The following is a 7,055-nucleotide window of genomic DNA, read 5'->3' on the forward strand; positions in this document are numbered from 1 at the left end:
ACACCAGCCTCATTAATTCCTATTTCAGTGTGGGCTCAGCGGAAAGCATGAGCATTTAATGTCTGGAGGTCTGATGTTGAATCTAGTCTAGATTTCTTCACCGGGTGACCTTGGAGCCGTAGGCCTCATTTTTCCTCATCTATAAAATGGGGATAAGAGTCCTCCATTGGAATGATGTGGAAAGTATTTCAAAGATAGTGTGTGTGTGTGTGTGTGTGTGTGTGTGTGTGTGTGAAAGGCCTTGGTAAACTGTACGGAGCTGGATTGATATAGAGAATAATGGTACATTATTCCCTTATTACCCTGGAGAAGGAAATGGCAACCCGCTCCAGTATTCGTGCATGGAAAATCCCATGGACAGAGGAGCCTGGCAGGCTATAGTTCATGGGGTCACAAAGAGTCGGACATGACTGAGTGACTGAACACACATTCCCTAATTAAACTGAGGACTCCACGAAGGCCACACGAGGTAGCATTCTTCCCTGTCACTCGGCAGCCACCACAGAGCCTTACACACCAATGTGCACGGGAATGTGGGTGGAAGCACACACTGAAACCCCAAGCTCACCCCTCCACACCCTCTGGACATCCCTGTGAGCCCCAGGACTGGGACTGGCATCACCTATGGGGAGCGAGCGTGCAGCTGTGGGTGCACTGAGTGCTGGGGGTCGTTTGGGGGTGTTCCCAGCACCCCCCCTCTCCCCAGCCCTTGCAGGATGAGGGGGTAGCCACTGTCTGGCACAGAGTGCATAACAGGAGTGGCTCAGAAGCTAGGGTCCAGCCAGGAGACCACGGATCTCAGTACCCCCAAGCACTTTGGTGCCTTTATCTGTCTCCTTGGGCTGTGAGCGCTGTGGGTGTTGCTGGGCTGCAGGAGCCCCTGCCTGCCACCTGTGGGGATCTTGGGTCAGGCCCAGATTGGCCTACCCCATCCTGACCCCCGCAGTGCATGGTGGGCCAACCATATCTCTCCTCTGAGTTTTGTCCCAGAGAGGGGCTGTGACCTGCCCTGAATCATGCAGTTGCCGGCTGAACAGCAGACCCCAGGCCTGGCTCTTTCCCCTGGCCCCCAGCCCCTCAGTAGAGGAGGGACTTTCAGGCAATTCTCTCAGAAACCACGGGTTCTTTGGAGCACTCAGAAGACAGAGATGGTGTATTCATATTTTCTTTCTGTATTCATTCTCTTTCTACACAGAGTTGACATGTTTCTACTTTGTGCAGGCTCCAGACGAGAGATTGGAATTGAGTATTTTGCTTTGTTTTTTTTGGTAGAGGGAGGGACAGTTACAATCTCGCAGGCTTATGGGAAGAAAATGATTAAGGGGGCCGGTGTGGTGAGAAGATGCTGTAGGAAGTGTGGCTGGGCCCACCCAGGGCCCCCTTGTCCAAAGACCCACCTCCTTCCCCAGCTGCTGTTTGGTGCCCAGTGCTTACAACTCCAGAGACTTCCGAGAGCCAGTCAGAGCTGCTGGCAACAGAGCCAGGAAGGCAGTAGCCCCTCTTCCTTCCAGGGCCTCTTTCCAGGGCTTTCCTGATGGGAGGACAGGAGCCTGGCCTTTGCCTCAGGCAGGAAACTTTGCTGGGAGATGATTTACTCTCCAGAGCCTCCACATCAGGCCAGATCAGACTTTCCCTGTGACGCCTCTCCCCCTGCCTATCCTGCTCCACTCCCTTGTGGGTTTTCCTGAAGAAGTACCGTCTCTAATCTTGTGCCCCTGAATCCCTGCCTCAGGCTCTGCTTGGTGGGAAGCTGACATGAGACAGATGGGAAATGGGACACAGTGTATCTAAATATATCCAAATATAACCTTGTAAACACTACTGGTAGAGGCTGTGCACTTCGATAGAACAATCTCCAGGCATGTTGTTTTTGAAAAGAGAAAATAACTTGAATGTACCAGACAGCCTGGATTGGAAGCAGAACCTAGAAATTCACTGGTTGAACACTCCTGGCTGGATAGAACACATTCACAGCAGATGCCCACATCAGGAGGGCTAGTTCTGACGGTGTGTGTAGTGCATGTACGGAGAACACCAACCAAACTCAGGCATGAAAGGTCCACGCGGCCCCTACTGGACTATGAAACAGGGATTGCTGGCCAAGCCCGTGTCCAGCTTCTGGTGGCCCCTTGCCCAGCCAGCACCCTAGAGGGTCCTCCCAGACTGTGCTCATAGACCCACCGGGAATCCCTCTGGTGGATCAGGGAGTGCGAAAAAGAATCCTTTTGGCCTGGTTACTGTCCATCGCCTTTCAAATCTCAGCCTCCTCCAGGAAGTCCACAGGGAGTGTTCCCTTCTCTAAGCATCTCTAGCCCTGTCAGCAGGCTTCAGCTGGCTCAGTTATGAGAGGCTGGTAACAGCCTGGAGGAGAGGACAATTTTTGAATCCACCTGAGTACACAGGATGGGCACACAGTATACAGAAGATACTGGAGAAATAAATACCTTCAGGGTGGGCAGGCTAGGATAGCTCTCCACCTCTTATTCACCCTCCAGGTCACAGTGTAGATGCCAGCATGTATCAGTCACCACCCTGTGACCTCCACAATTGCAGCCTCTGTTGCTTTGAAGGCTGGGACTGTCAGTCTTGCTCTCTGCTCTGTCCAAGTGCTTGGTACACAGCTTGGCACAAAGAAGTTGCTCCATAAATGCCTGTGGAAAGAAAGAGTCTCTGGAGAAGTGGCCGAGCTGAGTTCAAGGGTAGACGCTCCATGCAGGCAGGTCCTGCGCCTTTCTTGCACATGTGCAGCACGCAGTGAGAAGAAGCCGTCAAAGTGAGCCTGACCCTAGCGTAGTCAGGATCCCAGGGACCAGGGGCAGAGGCTCACTTAGGCTGCCCCAAAGAACAAGGTCTGTTTGAGGCTATCTGTGGCCATGACAGAGTCCAGGATTCCTCCTGAATAAGCCCAATAGCACTGGCTGTGGCTTACCATCCCCCTGGCAGCAGGCTGAGCGTTTTATCTGCACTCTTACATTTGTAGAGGAGAAGGGAATGGCAGCCCACTCCAGTATTGCCTGGAGAATCCCATGGACAGAGGAGCCTGGCGGGCTACAGTGCATGGGGTCGCACAGAGTTGGACACGACTGTACGACTAACACTATTGCTACTACATTTGTAGAGAATAAGAGGAAGCATGGTTAGTGCTCACTTCCGCCCCCCTTCCCAGTGGCCCCTTTTTCAAGTCTTGGAAGAAGGGTAATTCCAGGCACTCACTGTCAGGCACTGAGCGGGTAAATCTTTCTTCTTCCTGCCTTAGGTAGGGGCAGTCAAGAGGGGAGCTGAGATCCAGGCCATCAGTGAGACACCCTCCCAGCTTCAGATCCTCAGTGGGTGAAGCTGGGATGGAGGAGTGGGAAGGGTTGATGCTCTCAGGGCAGTCGTGGGGAGCCCCCATGAATTGGGGTTCCTGCAGGATACAGACGGCGCATGCCTAGGAGCTTTTTGAGAGGAGGTTAGTGCAAACGGTTTGGGCCAGGGGAAGTTCACAGGGGTTGAAACGGCAGCCTGAGGGGCAGAGGGAGGAGGTCACACACCTGCAGAGAGAAGCTGTGGCTGCAGCAGCCCCGGGAGTTATGACCTCAGTAGGGGGACCACCTGGGGGGCACACACTCTCACCTCTGTCTCCCACTTTTTCTGACCCTCCCAGGGGTGAGTGGAAGCCGTCGCTGTTTGCCAGCTTGTTTCTTGTATGCCTTGGAAATCCATCCCCAGGCTTGGCCTCTGGTCTCTTGTTGGTGCTCTACATCCCCAAATAACCTTCTAGAAAATCCTGTCTGGCTTAAGTTTTCTAGAGTTGGTTCTGCTGCTCACAACTACAAGCTCAAAGACACAATGCCATTGTGATTCCCTTTCAACAGATGAGTAAGCTGAGGCTCCAAAGAGTTTTGGCTTGTGGTCACACCGCGCAGGCAGAAGTGGTTGATGAGTCAAGTTATGAATGCTGGTCCAGCTGTGCTTAAAGCTCTGTGCCCTGCAGCACAGTGAAGCTGGCCTCCCCCTGATCCGGAAGGCTACGGGGGCCCCAGGCAGTGGGGGGCCTGCGTGGTCTCATCGCTCCCTCAGTGGGGGTATGAGGGGGTGATCTGGTTGTACCACACTGTTCGCTTCCCTCCGTGGCTGGCTGACCCCGTCGCTAACTGGCCGTCCAATCTATGGTGACCCAGTGGCTAGGGAGCAGAGGCCTGTGGTAAGAAATACGACCCCCTGCTCATGGGGCTGGGGTGGGGAGACTTGGGCAGTTCAGACTGAGTGAACAGAGAGCTCACAATGGCGCTGGGTGGGGCTAGCTGGAAATTAATTGTGAGGTGGAGGCAGAAGCACCAAGGAGTGGGGATGAGGCTGTGATGTGGCCCCAGCCCCTTGTGCAGCTGGAAGCCCGAGACTCAGAGGGCAGGCATGGACCTTGGAGCCCTGCCTTTCTCACCCCCAGGCTTAGTCAGGGTCCTGAGGCCCACAGACTGCCCTCCTTAGAGTGGAATCCCCCATCCTCACCTAGTCTCCCCATCTCCCCATCTGGCCCTGACACCCACATCCATCACTGGGGAGAAATCCCTGGCTTTCGTGCATAAGCATAGATGCTTTGTGGGAAATTACCTAAGTTATAATCCAATTACACAATAATTACATTGGGATGGCTCTGTAACTATAGCATTAATTAACTTTGATGGCTCCCATAAATTATGTGGGAGATTGATAGTGGAGAGAGGGTGAGTGCAGTCCAGCGGGTGGGAAGTGGGCTGGGAACCCCCGAGGGGATTGAGGGGTAATAAGGAGGGGGCAGGAGATACAGAGGGGAGGTCAGCTCACAGACTGGGTGGGAGTTAAGGGGGATAGGGGACAGTTTCCTGAGAGTCAACCTACATGCTGCACAGGAAGTTCTGGGCCCTTTGAGAGTGGGAGGAGGATTCAGGGAACTCGCTCCCTTCTGGACTGCAGAGGTCAGCTCTCTCCTATGCCTCTGCTCTTGAGAACAGACTCTTTCTTCCCTCAATGGACCACTTAGGGCTGAGCCTGGCATCCCTTTGATTCGCCTCCCACCTCAGATTGCTTGTCCAAGTGTTGCACTAGTGAGCAACATGGACTTCCCTGGAGATGTTACAGAGGGGACACTGTAGTCACTCCCTTGGACCCAGCAGTGTGACTCTAACCAAAGAGACAGGCAATGCCAATGTGAGTTGGAATGTGGAGCAACTGCGTCTCTCCCTCTCAGCTGGTAGGCTGTGAACTTGAACAACTACATTCGAAAACTGTTCTGCAGTACCTACAGGAGCTGACCACGGGCACGCATGAATCCAGGAATTCCACTCCCGGGTGTATAACCCACAGAAATGTGTACGTGTGTTCACATGAAGATTCTTCAGAGCAGCACTATGCTCGGCTGTCAAAAACAGAAGCTACCCAAATGTCCTTCCATGTAGAATGGGTAAGTGAACTGTGGACTGCTCACTCCATGGGATATTCTACAGCACTGCAATGAAAAAGCCACAGAGGAGCCTGGTGCCTGCAGTCCATGGGGTCGCTAAGAGTCAGACACGACTGAGCGGCTTCACTTTCACTTTTCACTTTCATGCATTGGAGAAGGCAATGGCAGCCCACTCCAGTGTTCTTGCCTGGAGAATCCCAGGGATGGGGGAGCCTGGTGGGCTGCCATCCATGGGGTCGCACAGAGTTGGACACGACTGAAGCGACTTAGCAGCAGCAGCGGCAGCATGCACACCAAGGCTGAATCTCTCAGACAAAACATGGGGTGAAAGAAAGTGAAAGTAAGAGTCGCTCAGTCGTGTCTGACTTTTTGTGACCCCACAGACTGTATAATCCATGGGATTCTCCAGGCTGGAATGCTGGAGTGGGTAGCCTTTCCCTTCTCCAAGGGATCTTCCCAACCCAGGGATCGAACCCAGGTCTCCTGCATTGCAGGTGGATTTTTTACCAGCTGAGCCACAAGGGAAGCCTGGGGTGAAAGAAGCCAGACATAAGAGCACATCGTATGTGATGTTGAAAACAGGCAAAACCAAGGTGCTAGACATCAGGATTGTGGTTCCTCAGTGAGCGGGAGTTAACTGGAAGGGGCTGGGTGTGGGGTGGGGGTGCCTTCTGGGTCCTTGACATGTTCTGTATCTTGACCTGGAATTAGCTCTGTAGTGTCTGAACCATGTAAAGATCCATCAACTTATAACCATGTGATTTGTGAGCTTTCTCTTCATATGTTACAGTTCAATAGAAATTTGAAAGGAAAGTCACATTAGCTAAATTGTCTCTCCCCAGAGCCCCTCCTCTATCTTGGCACCCCTGGGTCCCACAGTTGGCTTTTCCCTCCTCTTTTCTCCACATAGAGTCAGCTCCCTAGACTTCTTCCCCACAAGCCTGCCTCGCCCTGGCATTTCTCCCAGTACCCAGCATTTCCTGCCCTAATTGTGGATAGCTTTTAGCTTCACCCAAGCATCCCTACCCAACTCAGCTCCACCAACAGGTGCAACACACCAGGGGGGCACTTATGGATGGGGTCTCACGGACAGGACAGGCGTCGCTCAGAAGGCAGTTCTGTGACACCTTCTGCCATTAACCTGTTCCTCGGGGTCTCATTCCTCACCCTAAGGGGCAGACCAACATATTTTTTTCATACTAAATACAGTGCAGTCTTCAAGAGGAATTCCCAGGGTGACTTCCAAGACAGTAAAAGCGTCTCCTCATTCCTTTTGTTTTACAGAAGGGCAGACACAGGCCCCGAGAAGCTGAGGCCTCTGTGCCGATAGAAATGGGGCCAGAGCCAGGGTCACCTCACCCTCCACCCAGAGCTCCATCTCTCCAGGACCAGGATCCTGGGTGGGACAATAATGGGGTGTGGGCTGCAGCTGTGGCCGCCCAGGCTTTGCATACAGGGAGGAAATGCCCCAGTGCCCCCCGCCTCGGGCCCATTTGTTTGAGGGGCTGTATCTGCAGACATATATGCTGCAAATCTCAGATAGTGTGCACACACGGGCGGACAGGAGCACTGAGGAAAGGACAGAGAGCCAGACATGGGGCACCCTGGATGCCTGGCCCAGTAATTCAGACTT

Source organism: Bubalus bubalis, chromosome 4 (genome assembly GCF_019923935.1).
Source record: "Bubalus bubalis isolate 160015118507 breed Murrah chromosome 4, NDDB_SH_1, whole genome shotgun sequence".
NCBI lineage: Eukaryota > Metazoa > Chordata > Mammalia > Artiodactyla > Bovidae > Bubalus > Bubalus bubalis.